At 38.0% G+C, this 25,099-nt stretch overlaps 1 non-coding gene across 1 annotated transcript; it reads left to right on the forward strand.

Moving 5' to 3' along the window:
• The first annotated feature begins 15,458 nt into the window (after positions 1-15,458).
• LOC112798431 (small nucleolar RNA R71) lies at positions 15,459-15,566 on the forward strand. The gene has a single exon (XR_003200042.1). It is a non-coding gene; the product is annotated as a small nucleolar RNA R71 (small nucleolar RNA).
• The last annotated feature ends 9,533 nt before the right edge of the window (positions 15,567-25,099 follow it).

Here is a 25,099-nt window from a genome sequence, read left to right on the forward strand (position 1 = left end):
TACCCAAGCTTAATCTCTTTGCTATGTAAAGATGCTGGGGTAAGGATGGGAGTAGATGAATTCATCCCAATTGAACACCCAATCACCAAAAAGTCAATGGAAGGACAAATGCAAGACAACTCTATCAAAAGGAGGGCGCAGGAGTTCCTCCCTGAACTTCCTGAAATTGACTACTAGACCCGCCTAGAAGCATCTGTTGCCAAGCTACAAGAAGCTATGGAACAAATTAAGGAAGAACAGCAAAATCAAAACTGCATGCTCTGCAAATTGCTGTAAGAGAAGCAAGGGCGTGAGCTACAGGAGCTAAAGTGCCAGAATCTCTCCCTTGAAGGGTCAAATACCCCACAAGTTGGGGGAGCATCCACTTCTCAAAATCAAGGTTGTTGAGTCCTAACTCTGTGATAACTTCTATCATTAGGAGTCTATTTTAGAGTCATTTAAATTTTTGTTTTCTATTACTATTAGTCTTATCTTATATTTATTTTTGAGTCTTGTTCTTAATTCATGATTAATAAAATTCAAGGTTCATGTCTTAAAGCTATGAATGTCTTATGAATCCATCACCTCTCTTAAATGAAAAATGCTTTAATCACAAAAGAACAAGAAGTGCAGGATTTCGAATTCATCTCTGAAACTAGTTGAATTAGTTTGATGTGGTGACAATACTTTTTGTTTTCTGAATGAATGCTTGAACAATGCATATGTCTTTTGAATTTGTTGATTAAAGAATGTTAAACTAGTTGGCTCCTGAAAGAATGATGGAAAAGGAGAAATGTTATTGAGGATCTGAAAAATCATCAAATTGATTCTTGAAGCAAGAAAAAGCAGTGTATTCAAAAAAAATGATCCAAGGCAAAAAGAGTGTACTTAAGAACCCTGGACACCTCTAATTGGGGACTCTAGCAAAGCTGAGTCACAATCTACAAAGGTTCACCCAGTTATGTGTCTGTGGCATGTATGTATCCGGTGGTAATACTGGAAGACAGAGTGCTTTGGGCCACAGCCAAGACTCATAGAATAACTATGTTCAAGAATCATCACACTTAACTAGGAGAATCAATAACACTATCTGAATTCTGAGTTCCTATAGATGCCAATCATTCTAATCATCAAAGGATAAAGTGAGATGCCAAAACTGTTCAGAAGCAAAAAGCTACTAGTCCCGCTCATCTAATTGGAGCTAAGTTTCATTGATATTTTGGAGTCTATAGTATTTTCTCTTCTTTTTACCCTAATTGATTTTTAGTTGCTTGGGAACAAGCAACAATTTAAGTTTGGTGTTGTGATGAGCGGATAATTTATACGCTTTTTGGCACTGTTTTTAGTATGTTTTTAGTATGTTTTGGTTAGTTTTTAGTATGTTTTTATTAGTTTTTATTTAAAATTCACTTTTCCGGGCTTTACTATGAGTTTGTGTGTTTTCTGTGATTTCAGGTAATTTCTGGCTGAAATTGAGGGACCTGAGCAAAAATCTGATTCAGAGGCTGAAAAAGGACTGCAGATGCTGTTGGATTCTGACCTCCCTGCACTCGAAGTAGATTTTCTGGAGCTACAGAAGCCCAATTGGCACGTTCTCAATTGCGTTGGAAAGTAGACATCCTGGGCTTTCCAGAAACATATAATAGTTCATACTTTGCCTGAGATTTGATGGCCCAAACCGGCGTTGCAATTCAGCTTCAGAATTCCCGGCGTTTAATGCCGAAACTGGCACAAAAATTGGAGTTAAACGCCCAAACTGGCACAAAAGCTGGCGTTTAACTCCAGGAAAAGTCTCTACACATGAAAGCTTCAATGCTCAGCCCAAGGACACACCAAGTGGACCCCGAAAGTGGATTTTTACATCATTTACTCATTTCTGTATACCCTAGGTTACTAGTTCACTATTAATAGGACCTTTTGACATTGTATCTTTACATCATGACATTACACGTTTCTTATTGTATCTTCTACGGCATGAGTCTCTAAACCCCATGGTTGGGGGTGAGGAGCTCTGCTGTGTCTTGATGGATTAATGCAATTACTACTGTTTTTTCATTCAATCACGCTTGCTTCCATTCTAAGATATCACGTGTTCCTCAACTTGATGAATGTGGTGATCCGTGACACTCATCATCATTCTCACCTATGAATGTGTGTCTGACAACCACCTCCGTTCTACCTTAGACTAAGTGAATATCTCTTAGATTCCTTAATCAGAATCTTCGTGGTATAAGCTAGAATTGATGGCGGCATTCAAGAGAATCCGGAAGGTCTAAACCTTGTCTGTGGTATTCTGAGTAGGATTCAAGGATTGAATGACTGTGACGAGCTTCAAACTCCTGAAGGCTGGGCGTTAGTAACAGACGCAAAAGAATCACTGGATTCTATTCCAACCTGATTGAGAACCGACAGATGATTAGTCGTGCTGTGACAGAGCGCGTTGAACATTTTCACTGAGATGATGGGAGGTAGCCATTGACAACAGTAAAACCCTACATACAGCTTGCCATGGAAGGAGCCTTGCGTGCATGAAAAAGAAGACAGTAGGAAAGCAGAGATTTAAAAGATAGAGCATCTCCAAAACCTCAACCTGTTCTCCATTACTGCAAAACAAGTATTTATTTCATGTTCTTTTACTTTTCACAATTAAACCTGAGAATTATTGATATCCTGACTAAGAGTTACAAGATAACCATAGCTTGCTTCAAGCCGACAATCTCCGTGGATCGACCCTTACTCACGTAAGGTATTACTTGGACGACCCAGTGCACTTGCTGGTTAGTTATGCGAAAATGCAAAAGTGTGATTGCAATTTCGTGCACCAAGTTTTTGGCGCCATTGCCGGGGATTGTTTGAGTTTGGACAACTGACGATTTATCTTATTGCTTAGATTAGGACTGTTTTATTTTTGTTGGTTTAGAGTCTTTTATTTGAGTTTAGTTTCATATTTTAAGTTTGGTGTCTTCTTTGTGTTTTCCTTTAAAACGAAAACGCCTAATCTAAGCAATCAAACAACTGATAGTTGTTAATCACAGTCAATCCCCGGCAACGGCGCCAAAAACTTGGTGTGGTTTTTGCAACCACAAACTAACCGGCAAGTGCACCGGTTCGTACCAAGTAATACCTCAGGTGAGTGAGGGTCGATCCCACAAGGATTGATGGATTAAGCAACAATGGTTAAGTGATTTACTTAGTTAGGCAAGTAGAAAAGAGTGTTGGATGTTCAAAGAGCATTAAACAATAATGAAGAACATCAGAATGCAAGCAGTAAAGAAGTTGTGAAATATATATGGAGAAATAGTTAAGGCTTCAGAGTTATCTATTTTCGTGATTGACTTTTCTTATTAACTATTTTAATCATGCAAGATTTAATTCATGGCAAACTATTTGTGACTAGACCCTAATTCCTTAGACCTTCCTAGTCTCCTCTAAAATTCATCAACTAGCAATTCCTTGGTCAATTAATTCCAATTAGAGGGTGATGATCAAATTCCAGTTTATATGCCACAAGAATCCTAATTATCCAAAAATAAGGGGATTATATATCACGTATCCCGTTAAATACAAACAATTAGAAATTCATGATAATATGTTTTCAAGCTGTTGTTCAAGTAAAGAGCTTTTCCAAGTTATACAAATACTCAATTAGAACATGGGTCATACTTTCGTTCCACCCAAATTCATAGAATAAAGAACGAAAACAATTCTTGAAATATAAATCAAAACATGAATTAAAATAGAAAAGTAATAATGTCAATTCATACAATAGACAGAGCTCCTAACCTTAACAATGGAGATTTAGTTGCTCATGACTCAGAGAAGAAAACTAGGATCCATGTAAACCTGAAGTACGGAATGTTATGGAATGCGGAATGTAAATTGGAATAGAATCCCCGAATGGAATCCCCCAAAATCCCCCTAAAGAAGAAAAGTTTCTCCTTTTTATAACTAATCCTAATTAATTTAAAATCTAATATCTAAAATTAAGATAATATCTTTTCTTCTTTTCAAATTCAAATTTGAATCAGAATCAATTAAGTAATCCACGCCTTGTAATGTGGGGACCACTTGGCTTCACTGGATCCGCGCCTAACTTGGCAGAGAGCTGCGCCTTACTTGAGTGCCAAAATGGGGTCCAGAAATCGCACCCAGCATTTTCTGCATTTTCTGCATGTAGCGCATGTCACACGTATGCGTCAGTCATGCGTACGCGTCAGTCACGCGTACGCGTCGATGGTCTATTCTGCGTGTCACGCGTATGCGTCAGGTACACGTATGCGTCGCTGTGCAACTTCGCTTTTCACGCGTATGCGTCAGGCACGCGCACGTATCGCCATGGAAAGCTTCAAATCATGCGCACGCGTCGCTCCTTGCTGTCATCTCCTTTAATTCTTGTGTTGCAGAAACTCCATCAAATCCAGTTGAATGCTACCTAGAATAAACAAAATTGCACAAGACTCAAAGTAGCATCCATAGTGGCTAAAAGACAATTTAAATGCAAATTCACTATGAAAAGATGAGAAAGATGCTCACGCATCACATCTACCCAGGAGGTACGTTCTCATATGCCCAGGAGGAACCAAGGAGGGGATCCTAACCTCCTACCATCTCGCTGGGAGTGATTTTACAATACCAGGGGGAACAAGGAAGGAGATCCTCACCTTCCTTCATCTCTCTAGGGTCGCACTTTCGAGAAAGAGAGCTCAAGATAAAACAATCATCCAAAGCCATATTTTCATTTCCAGCCGTAAATCAATATTTATCATAGCCATCCGGCTCATAACATAACCCATAACCAGCCAATAATCATTATTAAATACAGTCCTTTGATTCACGGCATACACCGCACTTCCATCATCACCCTCAGCAACTCATACAGTCATCATTAATCATAATTCATCATTACTCTCCCTTTACTTCACCCTCAAGCTATTACTCTTCCTAGTCCCTTCTCATTTCTAGGCCTACTATAAGGCTTTAAGAATTAAAGAGTGAGAATGGAGGCTTAAAAGTCTAAATTCGGCTTTGAAAAACTCAAAATAAACTTTTGCTGAAAACAAGGTAACGCGTGTGTGTTGCCCATGTGCACGCATGGAAGTCAGAAAAATAAAGCGATGCGTGCGCGTCAATAGGGGTGTCCAAAACTGATCCGGATCGAACTAAATCGATGAACCGAACCGAAAAAATTGAGAACCGAAAAAAACTGGTTTTGTTGTTTTTTTTGCGGTTCAGTTCGGTTTTCAGTTCTTACCATGAAAACCCTAGCGAACTGAACCAAACCAAGACCTAGTGTGGTACTGCTGCACGACTGCGTCCCTATCCCTAACCCCCAAATACCCAATCGAAACCTAACCCCCTAATCCCCAATGGAAACCTAACCACGCAATGCACCTCGCACCATATCTCGCCCTCTGCGCAGTGCGCACCCAGCCACGAAGCCAGCCAGCTGCCACCCACGTCCTTGAGTTCGAGGCCGATGGCACCGACGTTCCTTCTAAGTCCCACCACCTCAAAGCCTTCCTTCGAATCCCACTTGCCGAACAGAGCAGAGATCCTCCACTACCGGTGCACCACGAACGCGAGACCTAAATCAACACAGCACCTCGCCACCACCGACTGACCTAATAGGGCAGCACAGCAGACAGCACCCACAATCAACACAGCACCTCGCCACCTCCACCCAGCAGCGTTTCTGGGTTTGGGCCACCCACGATCAACACAACACCTCCCAGTCTCCCATTATGGAGCCCGAGCCATCTATTCAGGTAATGTTTAGTTGTTTACCATTTGTTGTTTACTGATGCATTATTGGTATTGTTGCTGGTTGCTATTTATTGTTCAGTTTATTGCAATCAGTTTATTGTTCATATTATTGTTCAATTTATTGTTGGTAATTTGGTCTTACTGGTTATTGATTTATTGTTCAGTGTAGGGTTATCAGTTTATTGTTCAGGTTTTGTTCAGTTTATTCTTGATAATTTTGTATTGTTGGTTATTGATTTATTGTTCAATTTATTGTTGGTCAGTTTATTGCTCAGTTTATTGTTCAGTTTATTGTTGATAACTTGGTATTGCTGGTTATTGATTTATTGTTTAGTTTATTGCTGGTTTCTGTCCTTGATTTATTGTATTTGTTTATGTAGTTTGACGTCAGTTCAAGTGAGAATATGGGAGACACCAGATTGCCTCCAGTTCCTATTCTGAATGAATCAACAAGCATCAGATCTCTGACTGCATTGCCTCCTGTGCCAACTCCTCATCGAAACATAAGGAAGCTTGCTAGTAGAGGCCGAGGGAAAAGGCGGGATGTTGAAGAAGCTCCCGTTGATGACTCCGCTGAAACTGAGACCGACGAAGGTAAGAGAAAACCTTGTAGACCTAGGTCTTGGACATGAGATCACTTTACTAAAGATGAAACTAGTAATCCACAGTATCCTAGAGCTAAATGTAATTGGTGTGGGGCTAGTTATGCTTGTGATACACATAAAAATGGCACTAGTAACGTGAAAAAACACTTGTTGTCGTAATGCAAAAAATTTCTGAAGGAGGCATTAGATCCTACCCAAAAGATTCTTTGTTTTCAAGATGTGGTAAAAGATGATAGGAAAGGGATAGGTAGTTCACTTTCTGCCGTGTCATTTGATGTTGATCGTTGTAGACAAGCGCTTGCTAGAATGAGTATTGTTGATGAATTACCCAAGTTTCCAATTCCTGGAAGGCTCAAAATTGCTAGGAATTGTTGGAAGCTTTATTTGAATGAAAAAATTAAGTTGAAGTCTGTTTTCTCTCAACCAAATCAAAATGTTTGTTTGATGATGCGGAATTTACAACCACAAACTAACCGGCAAGTGCACCGGGTTGTACCAAGTAATACCTCAGGTGAGTGAGGGTCGACCCCATGAGGATTGATAGACTAAGCAATAATGGTTGATTAATTTACTTAGTTAGGCAAGCAGAAAATAGTGTTTGATTGTTCAAAAGCATTAAACAGTAATTAAGAGAATATCAGAAAGCAAGCAGTAAATAAATTGGGAGAAACAATATGAAGAAGGCAGTTAAGGTTTCCGAGTTATCTATTTTCTAGATTGACTTTTCTTACTAACTATTTTAATCATGCAAGATTTAATTCATGGCAAACTATATGTGACTAGACCCTAATTCCTTAGACCTTCCTAGTTTCCTCTAACTTTCATCAATCGCTAATTCTTTGGTCAATTAATTCCAATTAGAGGGTAAAGATCAAATTCTAGTTTATATGCCACAAAAATCCTAATTACCTAAATATAAGAGGATTATATGTCACGTATCCCGTTAAGTCCAGATAATTAGAATTTAGAAGAAATTATTATCAAGCTGTTGTTCAAGTAAAGAGCTTTTCCAGGTTATACAAGAACTCAATTAGAAAGAAGGTCATACTTCCGTTCCACCCAAATTCATAAGATAAAGAACAAAAACAATTCTTAAATTATAAATCAGTACATGAATTAAAATAGAAAAATAATAGAATCAATCCATACAATAGACAGAGCTCCTAACCTTAATAGTGGAGGTTTAGTTGCTCATGGTTCAGAGAAGAAAATTAGGATTGTAAATTGGGCTGAGGTGGAATGAAAAGTTAACTAATGGAAAATCCCCTTAGGGAAGTTTCTTTTCCCTTTTATATTTAATCCTAATTAATTTAAAATATAATTTCTAAATTAAAATAATATCTTTTCCTATTTTAAAATCAAATTTGAATTTAAATCAGAATTAATTATAGCAATCAGCAAGTCTTCAATTTATGGATGGAGACCACTTGCTTCACTAGATCCACGCCTAACTTGGCAAAGAGCTGCGCCTTACTTGAGTGCTAAAATGGGGCCCAGAAATTGCCCCCAGTATTTTCTGTATTTTCTGCACGTGGCACATGTCATGCGTACGCGTTAGTCATGCATACGCGTCAGTCACGCGTACGCGTCGATGGTCTTCTTCGCGTGTCACGCGTACGCGTCAGGTACGCGCACGCGTCGCTGCACAAATCTCCAAATCACGTGCACGTGTCAAGTACGCGCACGTGTCACTCCTCGCTGATCATCTCCTTTAATTCTTGTGCTCCTTCCATTTGTGCAAGCTTCCTCTCCATCAAATCCAGCCAAATACTACCTAAAATAAACAGAATTGCACAAGACTCAAAGTAGCATCCATAGTGGCTAAAAGATAATTAATTCTTGATTAAACTCAATAATTTAAATGCAAATTCACTAGGAAAAGATAGGAAAGATGCTCACGCATCACAACACCAAACTTGAATTGTTGCTTGTCCTCAAGCAACCAAAACTAATATAAGCTTAGGATGTGAATTTGCATGAGAATGAGAGTTCGATTAAGCTCATGTCTCTTCTTATAGTGGGGCTTACAACTGCAATCTTGAATAGTTTTGGCATCTCACTCTCCTTTGAATCAGAAGGATGTCATTGTCATTCGGAATTAGAATCCGGATAATATTATGAATTCTCTGATCTTTATACTCCAGTTTAATCCTTGAACACAGCATAATTTTCTTTAATTTATTTTTCTTTGGTCCTTTGCACCTTGAACCTAGCCGTGACTTTAAATGTTTTGTCTCAAGGGTTACCTGGGGGACTCTCTTTAAGTTCTGATTTTTCTTTCAGTTACTCCCAGACAGTAGTGCTCAAAGCCTTTGGCATACTCTGTTAAACGCACTTGGTCTCGACTCTAAGTGTTCTGTCTCAAGGATTACTTGACACAATCACACCACAAGCATATGACTAGGAAAACAACTCTTTGACCTTTTAATCATGTCTGACCTCCCTAGTCATTGATGCTCAGAGCCTTGGACCTTGTTTTTTTAGTTTTTTTTGCTGTTTCTTTTGCTTCAAGGATTAATTTTTTTTATTTCAGAGAAGTCATAATAATTTTCTAAATTCCTGTTCCTTATACATCAACATCCTTTGATTCAAATTCAAATATGCACTGTTCATGTCATGCATTCAAAATCACAAATAATACCACCACATTTAAGTAAATAAGACTATTCTTAAATATAAACTCAATTTCTCATGCAATGCATCACTTCTTTTTCTTTTGAATTCAAGCTCAGTGAGCAATGCATAAGGCAATATTAATTTTTTTAACTAAAAGTACTAAAGATCATGCAAGCAATCAAAGCAATAGAAAACAGAAGACAACAAAATAAGAACGGAAGAGGAATAGAATGAAAGGAACTCAACCACCTCAGTTATGCTGGTAGTCATCTCATTCCTTCATGAAGAACATTCATCTCCCTTTGGTGCTAAACAGAAAAGCAATAAGTCAAGCGTCAGCACCAAACTTAAAGGTTTGCTTGTCCTCAAGCAAAGAAGAACTGAAAATAGAGAGGGACATAAAAAGAAATAGTATGATAAAAGAAGAATAAAAGGATAAAAGAACAAGAGATAATTAGGATTTGAAAGGGAAAGAGAATAATTGAAATCTGGGTGGCGCGTTGGGAAGTGATTCGGCGCAATCAACGCGTGCGCATCAGGCACGCGCACGCGTGGTTGGCCACATGGTGAGGGTGATGCGTACGCGTTAGGGACGCAGACGTGTGGGTAGAGTTGCGCGGCTAGCATAGCTGGTGCACAAAATTGTGATCTCAATGGCGCCAACAACTTGGTACGCACAATTGTAATCTCAACTCTTTGTCATAACTTCGCACAACTAACCAGCAAGTACAATGGGTCATCCAAGTAATAAACCTTACGTGAGTAAGGGTCGATCCCACGGAGATTGTCGGCTTGAAGCAAGCTATGGTCATCTTGTAAATCTTAGTTAGGCGGATTCAAATGGTTATGGAGTTTTAATAATTTAAAAGATAAATAAACATAAAATAAAGATAGAGATACTTATGTAATTCATTGGTGGGAATTTCAGATAAGCGTATGGAGATGCGTTGTTCTTTCTGAATCTCTACTTTCCTACTGCCTTCATCCAATCTTTCATACTCCTTTCTATGGCAAGCTATATGTTGGGCGTCAACGTTGTCAATGGCTACTTCCCATCCTCTAAGTGAAAATGGTCCTCTACGGTTTCCCGCATGGCTAATCAGCTGTTGGTTCTCGATCGTGTAGGAATAGGATTTACTATCCTTTTGCATCTGTCACCACGCCCTACAGTCGCGAGTTTGAAGCTCGTCACAGTCATCCCATCCCAGATCCTACTCGGAATACCACAGACAAGGTTTAGACTTTTCGGATCTCAAGAATGCTGTCAATTGATTCTAGCTTATACCACAAAGACTCTGATCTCACGGAATGGAAGGCTCTGTTGTTAGGAGAGGCAACCATGTGTCGTGGACCAGGAATCCAAGAGATACACACTCTAGCTTTCGCAGGTAGAACATAAGTGTTTTTCAGGCACGCGTTCATAAATGAGAATGGTAATGAGTGTCACGAATCATCACATTCATCAGTTTGAAGTGCGAATGAATATCTTAGAATAAGAATAAGCATGAATTGAATAGAAGAACAATAGTACTTTGCATTAATACTCGATGAACAGCAGAGCTCCACACCTTAATATATGGTGTGTAGAAACTCCACCGTTGAAAATACATAAGTGATGAAGGTCCAGGCATGGCCGTGAGGCCAGCTCCCAATGTCTAAGATAGCATAAAACTGATCAAAGATGTCTAATACAATAGTAAAAAGTTCTATTTATACTAAACTAGTTACTAGGGTTACAGAAATGAGTAAATGATGCAGAAATCCACTTCTGGACCCACTTGGTGTGTGCTTGGGCTGAGCATTGAAGCCTTCACGTGTAGAGATCTTCCTTGGAGTTAAACGCTAATTTGTAACTTGTTTCTGGCATTTAACTCTGCTTTGCAACTTGTTTCTGGCGTTTAACACCAGAATAGGGCAGAAAGCTGGAGTTAAATGCCAGTTTGCATCGTCTAAACACAGGCAAAGTATGGACTATTATATGTTGCTAGAAAGCCCTGGATGTCTACTTTTCAACGCAGTTGAGAGCGCACTATTTGAACTTATTTAGCTCCAAAAATTCCATTTTGAGTGCAGGGAGGTCAGAATCCAACAGCATCTGTAGTTCTTTGTCAGCCTCTAAATCAGATTTTTGCTCAGGTCCCTCAATTTCAGCTAGGAAATACCTAAAATCATAGAAAAACACACAAACTCATAGTAAATTCCAGAAATGTGAATTTTTCTTAAAAACTAATAAAAAATACTAAAAAGTATCTAAATCATACTAAAAACTATATAAAAATAATGCCAAAAAGCGTATAAATTATCCGCTCATCACAACACCAAACTTAAATTGTTGCTTGTCCCCAAGAAACTGAAAAAAAAATAGGATAAAAAGAAGAGAATATACAATGAATCTCACAATATCAATGAAACTTAGTCTCAATTAGATGAGCGGGGCTAGTAGCTTTGTTGCTTCTGAACAGTTTTGGCATCTCACTTTATCCTTTGAAATTCAGAATGATTGGCATCTATAGGAACTCAGAATTTTAGATAGTGTTATTGATTTTCCTAGTTCAGTATGTTGATTCTTGAACACAGTTACTTTCTGAGTCTTGGCCGTGGCCCTAAGCACTTTGTTTTCCAGTATTACCACCGGATACATAAATGCCACAGACACATAACTGGGTGAACCTTTTTAGATTGTGACTCAGCTTTGCTAAAGTCCCCAATTAGAGGTGTCCAGATTTCTTAAGCACACTCTTTTTGCTTTGGATCATGACTTTAACCACTCAGTCTCAAGCTTTTCACTTGGACCTTCATGACACAAGCACATGGTTAGGGACAGCTTGATTTAGCCGCTTAGGCCTGGATTTTATTTCCTTGGGCCCTCCTATCCATTAATGCTCAAAGCCTTGGATCCTTTTTACCCTTACCTTTTGGTTTAAAGGGCTATTAGGTTTTTCTGCTTGCTTTTTCTTTTTCTTTCTTTCTTTTTTTCGCCACTTTTTTTTTCGCTATTTTTTCTTTTTGCTTCTTCACTGCTTTTTCTTGCTTCAAGAATCAATTTTATGATTTTTCAGATTATCAATAACATTTCTCTTTGTTCATCATTCTTTCAAGAGCCAACAATTTTAACATTCATAAACTTCACTATAAAAAATATGCACTGTTCAAGCATTCATTCAGAAAAATAAAAAGTATTGCCACCACATCAAAATAATTAAACTAATTTTCAAGATAAAATTTAAAATCCAAGTACTTCTTGTTCTTTTGTAATTAAGCACATTTTTCATTTAAGAGAGGTGAAGGATTCATGGAGTTATTCATAGCTTTAAGACATAGACACTAGACACTAATGATCATGTAATGAAGACACAAACATAGACAAACATAAAGCATTAAAACTGAAAATAGAAAAATAAATAGACAAGGAGATTGAGGAATGAGTCCACCTTAGTGAGGGTGGTGTCTTCCTCTTGAAGAACCAATGGTGCTCTTGAGCTCCTCAATGTCTCTTCCTTGCCTTTGTTGCTCCATCCTTAGTGCTTTTGGTGCTCCTATCCTTAGTTGCTCCCAATAGTTGTGTGGAGGAAAATGTATCCCTTGAGGCATCTCAGGGATTTTATGAGGAATTTCCTCATGCTCTTGTTGAGGTCCATGAGTGGGCTCTCTTGTTTGCTCCATCCTCTTTTTGGTGATGGGCTTGTCCTCTTCAATGAGGATGTCTTCCTCTATGACAATTCCAGCTGAATTGCATAGGGATCACCTTTTTCTTGGCGACAACTTCATAGAAGTGGTCTTGATGGACCTTTGAGATGAATCTTTCCATCTCCCATGACTCGGAGGTGGAAGCTTTTGCCTTCCCTTTCCACTTTCTAGAGGTTTCTCCGGCCTTAGGTGCCATAAATGGTTATGGAAAAACAAAAAGTAACGTTTTTACCACACCAAACTTAAAAGGTTTGCTCGTCCTCGAGCAAAAGAAGAAAAAAATAAGGGGAAGAATAAGAAAATAAAGGAGATGGAGGGTTATAGGTGGTTCGGCCAAGAGGGGGGAAAGGTGTTTGTGTTGTGTGAATATGAAGGAGTAGTGGGGGTTTATATAGGGGTGAGGGGAGGGTTAGGTTTCGGTCATTAAGGTTGGGTTGGGAGGGAAAAGTGTTTTGAATTTGAAAGGTGAGGTAGGTGGGGTTTTGGGGGAAGAGAGATGGAGGTGATTGGTGAAGAGAATAGGATTTGATAGGTGAGTGGTATTTTGGGTAGAGTGTTATAGAGATGTGTGAGCGGGAGAGAGAAAGAGGTGGGGTAGGTGGGAATCCTGTGGGGTCCACAGATCCTGAGGGGTCAAGGATTTATCATCCCTGCTCCTATTAGGCATGTAAACGCCCTTATAGTGCAATCCTGGTGTTTAACGCCAGATTGCTGCTTATTTTTGGCGTTAAATGCCAGCTTTTATTCCTTTCCTGGCATTAAATGCCAGGCTGCAACCTGTTTCTGGCATTTAACGCCAGATTATTGCTTCTTTCTGGTGTTTAACGCCAGTCTGGTGCTTGTTTCTGGCATTTAACGCCCAGAATGGTGTCAGACTGGGCGTTAAACGCCCATTCTGCTACCCTTACTCGCATTTAAATGCCAGTAAGTTTCTCCTCTAGGGTGTGCTATTTTTAATGCTATTTTTATTTTTCTTTAATTTTTGCAGTTGTTTTTGTGATTCCACATGATTATCAACCTAAAAAAAGGAAAATAACATAGATAAATAAAATTGGGTTGCCTCCCAATAAGCGCTTCTTTAATGTCAATAGCTTGACAGTGAGCTCTCATGGAGCTTAACAGATATTCAGAGCATTGTTGGAACCTCCCAACACCAAACTTAGAGTTTAATGTGGGGGTTCAACACCAAACTTAGAGTTTGGTTGTGGCCTCCCAACACCAAACTTAGAGTTTGACTGTGGGAGCTTTTATTTGACTCTGCATTGAGAGAAGCTTTTCTTGCTTCCTCTCTATGGTTATAGAGGGAGATCCTTGAGTTTTAAACACAAGGTAGTCCTCATTCAGTTGAAGGACCAACTCTCCTCTGTCCACATCAATCACAGCCTTTGCTGTGGCTAGGAAGGGTCTTCCAAGGATGATGGAATCATCCTCATCCTTCCCAGTGTCTAGGATTATGAAATTAGCAGGGATGTAAAGGCCTTTGACCTTTACAAGCATGTCCTCTACCTGTCCATAAGTCTTTTTCATGGATTTGTCTGCCATCTCTAATGAGAGATTTGGCAGCCTGTACCTTAAAGATTCCAAGTTTCTCCATTACAGAGAGTGGCGTTAAGTTTATGCCTGACCCCAGGTCACACAGAGCCTTCTTAAGGTCATGGTGCCTATGGTACAAGGAATTAAGAATTTACCAGGATCTTGTTTCTTTTGAGGTAAAGTGTGCTGAACCCAGGTATTCAGTTCATTAATGACCAATGGAGGCTCATCTGCCCAAGTCTCATTACCAAATAGCTTGGCATTCAGCTTCATGATTGCTCCTAAATACTGGGCAACTTGCCCTTCAACAATGTCTTCATCTTCTTCAGAAGATGAATAGTCATCAGAGCTCATGAATGGTAAAAGGAGGTTCAATAGAATCTCTATGGTCTCTAGGTGAGCCTCAGATTCCTTAGGTTCCTCAATTGGGAACTCCTTTTTGTCCAGAGGACGTCCCAAGAGGTCTTCCTCACTGGGATTTATGTCCTCCTTCTCCTCTGTGCATTCGACCACACCAAGTAAGGTTATGGCTTTGCACTCTCTTTTTGGGTTCTCTTCTGTATTGCTTGAGAGAGTACTAGGAGGAGTTTCAGTGACTCGTTTACTCAACTGGCCCACTTGTGCCTCCAAATTCCTAATGGAGGACCTTGTTTCATTCATGAAACTTAGAGTGACCTTAGATAGATCAGAGACTATGTTTGCTAAGCTAGAGGGACTCTGCTCAGAATTCTCTGTCTGTTATTGAGAGGATGATGGAAAAGGCTTGCTATTGCTAAACCTATTTCTTCCACCGTTATTAAAGCCTTGTTGGGGCTTTTGTTGATCCTTCCATGAGAAATTTGGATGATTTCTCCATGAGGGATTATAGGTGTTTCCATAGGTTTCACCCATGTAATTCAGCTCTGCCATAGCAGGGTTCTCAGGATCATAAGCTTCTTCTTCAGAAGATGCTTCTTTAGTACTGTTGGATGCATTTTGCAATTCATTCAGACTCTGAGAAATCATATTGACTTGCTAAGTCAACATTTTGTTCTGAGCCAATATGGCATTCAGAGCATCAATTTCAAGAACTCCCTTCCTCTGAGGCGTCCCATTACTCACAGAATTCCTTTCAGAAGTGTACATGAACTGGTTATTTGCAACCATGTCAGTGAGTTCCTGAGCTTCTACATGCATTTTTTTCAGGTGAATAGATCCACCTGCAGAATGGTCCAATGACATCTTAGACAATTCAGACAGACCATCATAGAATATATCCAGGATGGTCTATTCTAAAAGCATGTCAGAAGGACACTTTTTGGTTAGTTGCTTGTATCTTTCCCAAGCTTCATAGAGGGATTCACCTTCTTTCTGTCTGAAGGTTTGAACATCCACTCTAAGCTTGCTCAGCTTTTGAGGAGGAAAGAACTTGGCTAAGAAAGCTGTGACCAGCTTATCCCAAGAGTTCAGGCTATCTCTAGGTTGAGAGTCCAACCATGTTCTAGCTCTGTCTCTTACAGCAAAAGGGAAAAGCATAAGCCTGTAGACCTCGGGATCAACCCCATTGGTCTTAACAGTATCACAGATCTACAAGAATTCAGTTAAGAACTGAAAAGGATCTTCTGATGGAAGTCCATAAAACTTGCAATTATGTTGCATCAGAGAAATTAATTGAGGCTTTAGCTCAAAATCGTTTGCTCCAATGGCAGGGATTGAGATGCTTCTTCCATGTAAGTTGGAATTTGGTGCAGTAAAGTCACCAAGCATCTTCCTTGCATTGTTGTTGGGTTTGGCCATGTCTCTTTCTTTTTCGAGATTCTCTGTAAGGTTTTCTCTGGATTGTTGTGCTTTAGCTTCTCTTAGCTTCTTCTTCTTCAGAGTTTGTTCATGTTCAGGATCTGCTTCAACAAGAATGTCCTTGTCCTTACTCCTGCTCATATGAAAAAGAAGAGGATAGAAAAGGAAGAGGAATCCTCTATGTCACAGTATAGAGATTCCTTTATGTGAGTAGAAGAAAAGAATAGAAGAAGGAGGAGAGAGAAATTTGAACACATAGGAGAAGAGAGGGTTCGAATTTTGAGATAAAGAGAAGTGTTAGTAAATGAATAAATAAATAGAAAAAGATGAGAGATAGAGAGAATTCGAATATTAACTAAAAAAGAAGAAAAATATTTTTATTTTTATTTTAATTATTAGTTAAAATTTGAAAATTAAGAGAAGAAAATTTAAAATTTAAAACAATTAGTTAATTAAAAAGAATTTTGAAAAAGAGGAAGGTGATTTTTGAAAATTAGAGAGAGAAAAGTAGGTAGGTGGTTTTGAAAAAGATAAGAATTTTAAAACAAACAAAAAAGTCAATTAGTTAGTTGAAAAAGATTTGAAAATCAATTTTGAAAAGATAAGAAGTTAGAAAAGATTTTGAAATTGATTTTGAAAAAGATATGATTGAAAAAGATATGATTAAAATTTATTTTGAAAAAGAAATTAAAAAGATTTGATTTTAAAAGTAAAATTTATTACTTGACTAACAAAAAACTAAAAGATATGATTCTAGAATTTAAAGATTGAACCTTTCTTAACAAGAAAGTGACAAACTTCAAATTTTTTAATCAATCACATTAATTGTTAGTAAAGTTTTCGAAAATTATGAAATAAAATTAAGAAAAAGATTTTGAAATCAATTTTTAAAATTTTCGAAAATAATAAGAAAAAATGAAAAAAGATTTGATTTTTGAAAAAGATTTGAAAAGATAAGATTTTTAAAAATGAAATCTTGACTTGACTAACAAGAAACAACTTATTTTAAAAAATTTTGACTAAGTCAACCCAAAGATTTCAAAAATTATGAGTAAAATAAGGAAAAAATATTTTTTTGATTTTTTGAATTTAATGAGGAGAGAGAAAAACCACAAAATGACTCAACACATAAAAATTTTGGATTAAAACAAATGATGCATGCAAGAACACTATGAATGTCAAGATGAACACCAATAACACTTTGAAGATCAAGATGAACATTAAGACTTATTTTTGAAAAATTTTCAAGAAAAGAAAAACATGCAAGACACCAAACTTAGAGATTTTTCATGTTTAGACACTGAATTCAAAAATGCATGTGAAAAACAACAAAAGACACAAAACAAAAAAATATGAAGATCAAACAAGAAGACTTACCAAGAACAACTTGAAGATCATGAAGAACACCATGCATGAGTTTTCAAAAAATTTTTTAGAAAAATAAAAAATGCAATTGACAACAAACTTAAAACTTGACTCTAGACTCAAACAAGAAACACAAAAATATTTTGATTTTATGATTTTATAAATTTTTTGGCTTTTTCGAAAATAAATTTTGGAAAAACGAAAATGAAGAAAAATTTTTGAAAGATTTTTGAAAAATTTTTGAAAATAAAATAAAAATTACCTCATCTAAGCAACAAGATGAATCGTCAGTTGTCCAAACTCAAACAATCCCCGGCAACGGCACCAAAAACTTGGTGCACGAAAATGTGATCTCAATGGTGCTAACAACTTGGTACGCACAATTGTAATCTCAACTCTTTGTCATAACTTCGCACAACTAACGAGCAAGTGCACTGGGTCGTCCAAGTAATAAACCTTACGTGAGTAAGGGTCGATCCCACAGAGATTGTCGGCTTGAAGCAAGCTATGGTCATCTTGTAAATTTCAGTCAGGCAGATTCAAATGGTTATGGAGTTTTAATAATTTAAAAGATAAATAAACATAAAATAAAGATAGAGATACTTATGTAATTCATTGGTGGGAATTTTCAGATAAGCGTATGGAGATGCGTTGTTCCTTCTAAATCTCTGCTTTCCTACTGCCTTCATCCAATCCTTCATACTCCTTTCTATGGCAAGCTGTATGTTGGGCGTCAACGTTGTCAATGGTTACTTCCCGTCCTCTAAGTGAAAATGGTCCTCTACGGTTTCCCGCATGGCTAATCAGCTGTTGGTTCTCGATCGTGTAGGAATAGGATTTACTATCCTTTTGCATCTGTCACCACGCCCTACAGTCGCAAGTTTGAAGCTCGTCACAGTCATCCCATCCCAGATCTTACTCAGAATACCACAGACAAGGTTTAGACTTTCTGGATCTCAAGAATGCTGCCAATTGATTCTAGCTTATACCACGAAGGCTCTGATCTCGCGGAATGGAAGGCTCTGTTGTCAGGAGAGGCAACCATGCATCGTGGACCAGGAATCCAAGAGATACACACTCTAGCTTTCGCAGGTAGAACGGAAGTGTTTGTCCGGCACGCGTTCATAAGTGAAAATGGTAATGAGTGTCACGGATCATCACATTCATCAGGTTGAAGTGCGAATGAATATCTTAGAATAAGAATAAGCATGAATTGAATAGAAGAACAACAGTACTTTGCATTAATACCCGAGGAACAGCAGAGCTCCACACCTTAATCTATGGTGTGTAGAAACTCCACCGTTGAAAATACATAAGTAATGAAGGTCCAGGCATGGCCGTGAGGCCAGCTCCCAATTTCTAAGATAGCATCAAACTGATCAAAGATGTCTAATACAATAGTAAAAAGTTCTACTTATACTAAACTAGTTACTAGGGTTACAGAAATGAGTAAATAATGCAGAAATTCACTTCCGGGCCCACTTGGTGTGTGCTTGGGCTGAGCATTGAAGCTTTCATGTGTAGATGTCTTCCTTGGAGTTAAACGCCAGTTTGTAACTTGTTTCTGGCATTTAACTCTGCTTTGCAACTTGTTTCTGGCGTTTAACCCCAGAATAGGGCAGAAAGCTGGCGTTAAACGCCAGTTTACGTCATCTAAACTCGGGTAAAGTATGGACTATTATATATTTCTGGAAAGCCCTGGATGTCTAATTTCCAATGCAGTTGAGAGTGCACCATTTAGACTTCTGTAGCTCCAAAAATTCTATTTCGAGTGCAAGGAGATCAGAATCCAACAGCATCTGCAGTCCTTTGTCAGCCTCTGAATAAGATTTTTGCTCAGGTCCCTCAATTTTAGCCAGAAAATACCTAAAATCAAAGAAAAACACACAAACTCATAGTAAAGTCCAGAAATGTGTATTTTGCTTAAAAACTAATAAAAATATACTAAAAAGTATCTAAATCATACTATAAACTATATAAAAACAATGCCAAAAAGCGTATAAATTATCTGCTCATCAATAGCACCAGCACGAGACCAGCTTAACTTTTGGCCATGCACCCATTTACGTTGATTTTTCATAGCACACTTGCGCGTCAGGCACGCGCACGCGTGGGTGGTCTGAAAACCAGAGGGACGCGTACGCGTGGGTGAGCTTATGCGCAATGCATGGTTCCTGCACAACTCCAGCGCAACTGACGACCTATTCTCTCTTCTCTCTCTCGTTTTTTTATTTTAAATTATTCGGTTCTTGTTCTAAAATAGCTGCATGATCAGAACACACGTAAAACAAAAGAAAAACAGTACAAACTCAATAAAAATCAAATAAATAAGAAAACCACTAATACGGAAAATAACTAAGGATACAAAATTATCGGGTTGCCTCTCGACAAGCTTTTCTTTAATGTCACTAGCTTGACATTGATTGTTGAATTTTCTTCCTCTTCTTCCAGTTGGTTAAAAGAGATGACTCTAAGGGGGGAGAGGTGAAGATTAGTGCCCCCTGATATAAATTCCTCCTAACAAGCTTTCTTTTATTGTGATTAGCTTGATTCACCTTGCTTGTTGGGGTAGAGGTTAGATTGTTTTTTGTTGACCTTCTCTTTTTTATGGATATTTTCTTCTGTGTCTTGGGCACAAACCCCCCTTTCAGTGCTTTCATTGGTTGCCTTCTCTTCTTTGATTTCAAAATTTGGGTGTTGTGTGATGGTTAGAGTGTACCCTTCATCAAGAACTTCTTGAATTGGTGGTTCAATAAACTCACCCTCTATGCCACTCTCTGCTTCATTGGAGTGTAAATTCCCATAATTATTTTCATCCTTTACAACCTCCTTTGTTTGTGCATCTTTCTTTTTTGTTGTTGCATCCTCCTCCTTTGTTTTTGCATCTTCCTCTTCTTCCATATGTGAGGGTGGAAAGTTCTCTAATTCACTGGAGTATAAACTCCTTTGATTGATTTTCTCATTTTCTTCCATAGGATATTGCATTGTATCTCTTGGGTAGGAATTTGCTTGTTCCTCTTCCTAGTTCTTGATAATTGACTGCACATATTTCTCTACATTTTTGACACTCGTCTTTATATCATGTATGAATTCTTTCATGAGAAGCTCAAGATTTGATGGTACTTGATATGAATAAGAAGATGGCGGCTCTTGATATGAATAAGAAGGAGATGATGATTCTTGATAAGAGTAAAAAGAGGAGGGTCTTGGTATGAATAGGGAGATGGTGGCTCTTGATATGAGTAGAAAGATGATGGTTCTTGATATGGATAGAGAGGTGGTGGCTCTTGACATGAATATGGAGATGGTGGTTCTTGATAGTTGGAACATGGAGCATTGAAGTTTCTTTGGTTTTGACTTTGCCAACCAAAATTTGGGTAGTTCCTCCATCCACAATAATAAGAATCACTCCCTGGGTGTGAGTAGTAACCCATGTGATCTCTCTCCATTATTTTTCCTTAGCACAAAACACCAAACAGAATTAAACGCACCATGTGGTATATAGGCAAGCAAAGCAGAAAGAACATAAAGGAAATTTAAACTCAATAAATAAAATAACTAGGAAGAATAAAACAACTAAAGGGACACCAAACTTAATTCCAGAAATTAAGAGAAAAGAAAAAAATTAAATAAATCAAATTTTTTGTTTTTTTAGAGAAATAAGTTAAACAAAATTAAAGCAAAAACGCCTAATCTAAGAAATCAAACAACCAATAGTTGTCAATCACAGTCAATCCCTGGCAATGGCGCAAAAAACTTGGTGCAGAATTTACAACCACAAACTAACCGGCTAGTGCACCGGGTTGTACCAAGTAATACCTCAGGTGAGTGAGGGTCGATCCAACGAAGATTGATGGACTAAGCAACGATGGTTGATTAATTTACTTAGTTAGGCAAGCAGAAAATAGTGTTTGATTGTTCAAAAGCATTAAACAATAACTAAGAGAATATCAGAAAGCAAGCAGTAAATAAGTTTGGAGAAACAATATGAAGAAGGCAGTTAAGGTTTCCAAGTTATCTATTTTCTGGATTGACTTTTCTTACTAACTATTTTAATCATGCAAGATTTAATTCATGGAAAACTATATGTGACTAGACCCTAATTCCTTAGACCTTCCTAGTCTCCTCTAACTTTCATCAATTGCCAATTCCTTGGTCAATTAATTCCAATTAGATGGTAAAGATCAAATTCCAGTTTATATGCCACAAAAATCCTAATTACCTAAATATAAGAGGATTATATGTCACGTATCCCATTAAGTCCAGATAATTAGAATTTAGAAGAAACTGTTTTCAAGCTGTTATTCAAGTAAAGAGCTTTTCCAAGTTATACAAGAACTCTATTAGAAAGAGGGTCATACTTCCGTTCCACCCAAATTCATAAGATACAGAACGAAAATAATTCTTAAATTATAAATCAGTACATGAATTAAAATAGAAAAACAATAGAATTAATCCATACAATAGACAGAGCTTCTAACCTTAACAGTGGAGGTTTAGTTGCTCATGGTTCGGAGAAGAAAAATAGGATTGTAAATTGGGCTGAGGTGGAATGAAAAGTTAACTAATGGAAAATCTCCTTAGGGAAGTTTCTTTTTCCTTTTATATTTAATCCTAATTAATTTAAAATCTAATTTCTAAAATTAAAATAATATTTTTTCCTATTTTAAAATCAAATTTGAATTTAAATCAGAATTAATTATAACAATCAGCAAGTCTTCAATTTATGGATGGGGACTGGTGCACGAAATTGCAATCACACTTTTGCAATCCCGCACAACTAACCAGCAAGTGCACTGGGTCGTCCAAGTAATACCTTACGTGAGTAAGGGTCGATCCCACGGAGATTGTCGGCTTGAAGCAAGCTATGGTTATCTTGTAAATCTTAGTCAGGATATCAATAATTATCAGGGTTGATTGTGAAAAGTAAAAGAACATGAAATAAGTACTTGTTTTGCAGTAATGGAGCACAGGTTGAGGTTTTGGAGATGCTCCATCTTCTGAATCTCTGCTTTCCTACTGTCTTCTTCTTCAAGCACGCAAGGCTCCTTCCATGGCAAGCTGTATGCAAGGGTTTCACCGTTGTTAGTGGCTACCTCCCATCCTCTCAGTGGAAATGTTTAACGCACCCTGTCACGGCACGGCTATCCATCTGTCGGTTCTCAATCAGGTTGGAATAGAATCCAGTGATTCTTTTGCGTCAGTCACTAACGCCCAGCCCTCAGGAGTTTGAAGCTCATCACAGTCATTCAATCATTGAATCCTACTCAGAATACCACAGACAAGGTTTAGACTTTCCGGATTCTCTTGAATGCCGCCATCAGTTCTAGCTTATACCACGAAGATTCTGATTAAAGAATCCAAGAGATATCTACTTAATCTAAGGTAGAACGGAGGTGGTTTTCAGGCACACGTTCATAGTTGAGAATGATGATGAGTGTCACGGATCATCACATTCATTCGGTTTAAGAACAAGTAATATCTTAGAATGGAAGCAAGCATGATTAAATGAAAAACAGTAGTAATTGCATTAATCCATCAAGACACAGCAGAGCTCCTCACCCCCAACCATGGGGTTTAGAGACTCATACTGTGGGAAGTACACAAAGAAACGTGTAAAGTGTCATGAGGTACCAGATACAATGTCAAAAGATCCTATTAATAGTAAACTAGTAACCTAGGGTATACAGAAATGAGTAAATGACGTAAAAATCCACTTCTGGGTCCACTTAGTGTGTGCTTGGGCTAAGCATTGAAGCTTTCATGTGTAGAGACTTTTTCTGGAGTTAAACGCCAGCTTTCATGCCAGTTTGGGCGTTTAACTCCAATTTTTATGCCAGTTCCAGCGTTAAACGCTGGGAATTCTGAGGCTGATTTGTAACGCCGGTTTGGGCCATCAAATCTCGGACAAAGTGTGAACTATTATACATTGTTGGAAAGCCCAGGATGTCTACTTTCCAACGCCGTTGAGAGCGCGCCAATTTGGCTTCTGTAGCTCCAGAAAATCCACTTCGAGTGCAGGGAGGTCAGAATCCAACAGCATCTGCAGTCCTTTTCAGTCTCTGAATCAGATTTTTGCTCAGGACCCTCAATTTCAGTCAGAAAATACCTGAAATCACAGAAAAACACACAAACTCATAGTAAAGTCCAGAAAAGTGAATTTTAACTAAAAACTAATAAAAATATACTAAAAACTAACTAGATCATACTAAAAACATACTAAAAACAATGCCAAAAAGCGTATAAATTATCCGCTCATCACAACACCAAACTTAAATTGTTGCTTGTCCCCAAGCAACTGAAAATCAAAGTAGGATGAAAAGAAGAGAATATACTATAGACTCCAAAATATCAAGGAAACTTAGCTCCAATTAGATGAGCGGGACTAGTAGCTTTTTGCTTCCGAACAGTTTTGGCATCTCACTTTATCCTTTGAAGTTCAGAATGGTTGGCATCTATAGGAACTCAGAACTCAGATAGTGTTATTGATTCTCCTAGTTAAGTATAATGATTCTTGAACATAGCTAGTGTATGAGTCTTGGCTGTGGCCCAAAGAACTCTGTCTTCCAGTATTACCACCGGATACATACATGCCACAGACACATACTTGGGTGAACCTTTTCAGATTGTGACCCAGCTTTGCTAGAGTCCCCAATTAGAGGTGTCCAGGGTTCTTAAGCACACTCTTTTTGCCTTGGATCACAACTTTATTTCTTTCTTTTTCTCTATCTTTTATTTTTTTCTTTTTCTCTTTCTTTTTCGATTTTTTTTTTGAATTCACTATTTTTTCTTGCTTCAAGAATCAATCTGATGATTTTTCAGATCCTCAATAACAGTTCTCTTTTTCCCTCATTCTTTCTAGAGCCAACAATTTTAACATTCTCAAACAACAAATTCAAAAGACATATGCACTGTTCAAGCATTCATTCAGAAAACAAAAAGTATTGTCACCACATCAAACTAATTCAACTAGTTTCAAGGATAAATTCGAAATCCTGTACTTCTTGTTCTTTTGTGATTAAAGCATTTTTCATTTAAGAGAGGTGATGGATTTATAGGACATTCATAGCTTTAAGACATGAATTTTAAATTTTATTAATTATGAATTAAGAACAAGACTCAAAAATAGATATAAGATGAGACTAAAAAAATAGAAAACAAAAAATTTAAATAGGCTCCTAATGATAGAGGTTTTCACAGAGTTAGGACTCAACAACCTTGATTTTGAGAAGTGGATGCTCCCTCAAATTGAGGGGAGAACTTTTGGCGTTTCAGTTCTTGAAGTTCACGCCCCTGCTTCTCTTGTTCCTTCAGCAATTTGCAGAGCATGCAGTTCTGATTCTGCTGTTCTTCCTTAAGTTGCTCCATAGTTTCTTGCAACTTGGTGATAGATGCTTCTAGGCTGGCCCAGTAGCCAATTTCAGGAAATTCAAGGAGGAACTCCTGCGCCCTCCTTTTGATAGAGTTGTCTTGCATTTGTCCTTCCATTGACTTCTTGGTGATTGGATGTTCAATGGGTATGAATTCATCTACTCCCATCTTTACCCCAGCCTCTTTACAGAGCAAGGAGATCAAGCTTGGGTAAGCCAGTTTGGCTTCAGTGGAATTCTTATTTGCAATTGTATAGATCTCACAAGCAATCAGATGATGAACCTCCACTTCTTTTCCAAGCATAATGCAATGAATCATCACTGCTCTCTTGATAGTGACCTCAGAACGGTTGCTAGTGGGCAATATGGAACGCCCAATAAAGTCTAGCCAACCTCTTGCAATTG

Source organism: Arachis hypogaea, chromosome 4 (assembly GCF_003086295.3).
Source record: "Arachis hypogaea cultivar Tifrunner chromosome 4, arahy.Tifrunner.gnm2.J5K5, whole genome shotgun sequence".
In the NCBI taxonomy this organism is placed as follows: Eukaryota; Viridiplantae; Streptophyta; class Magnoliopsida; order Fabales; family Fabaceae; genus Arachis; species Arachis hypogaea.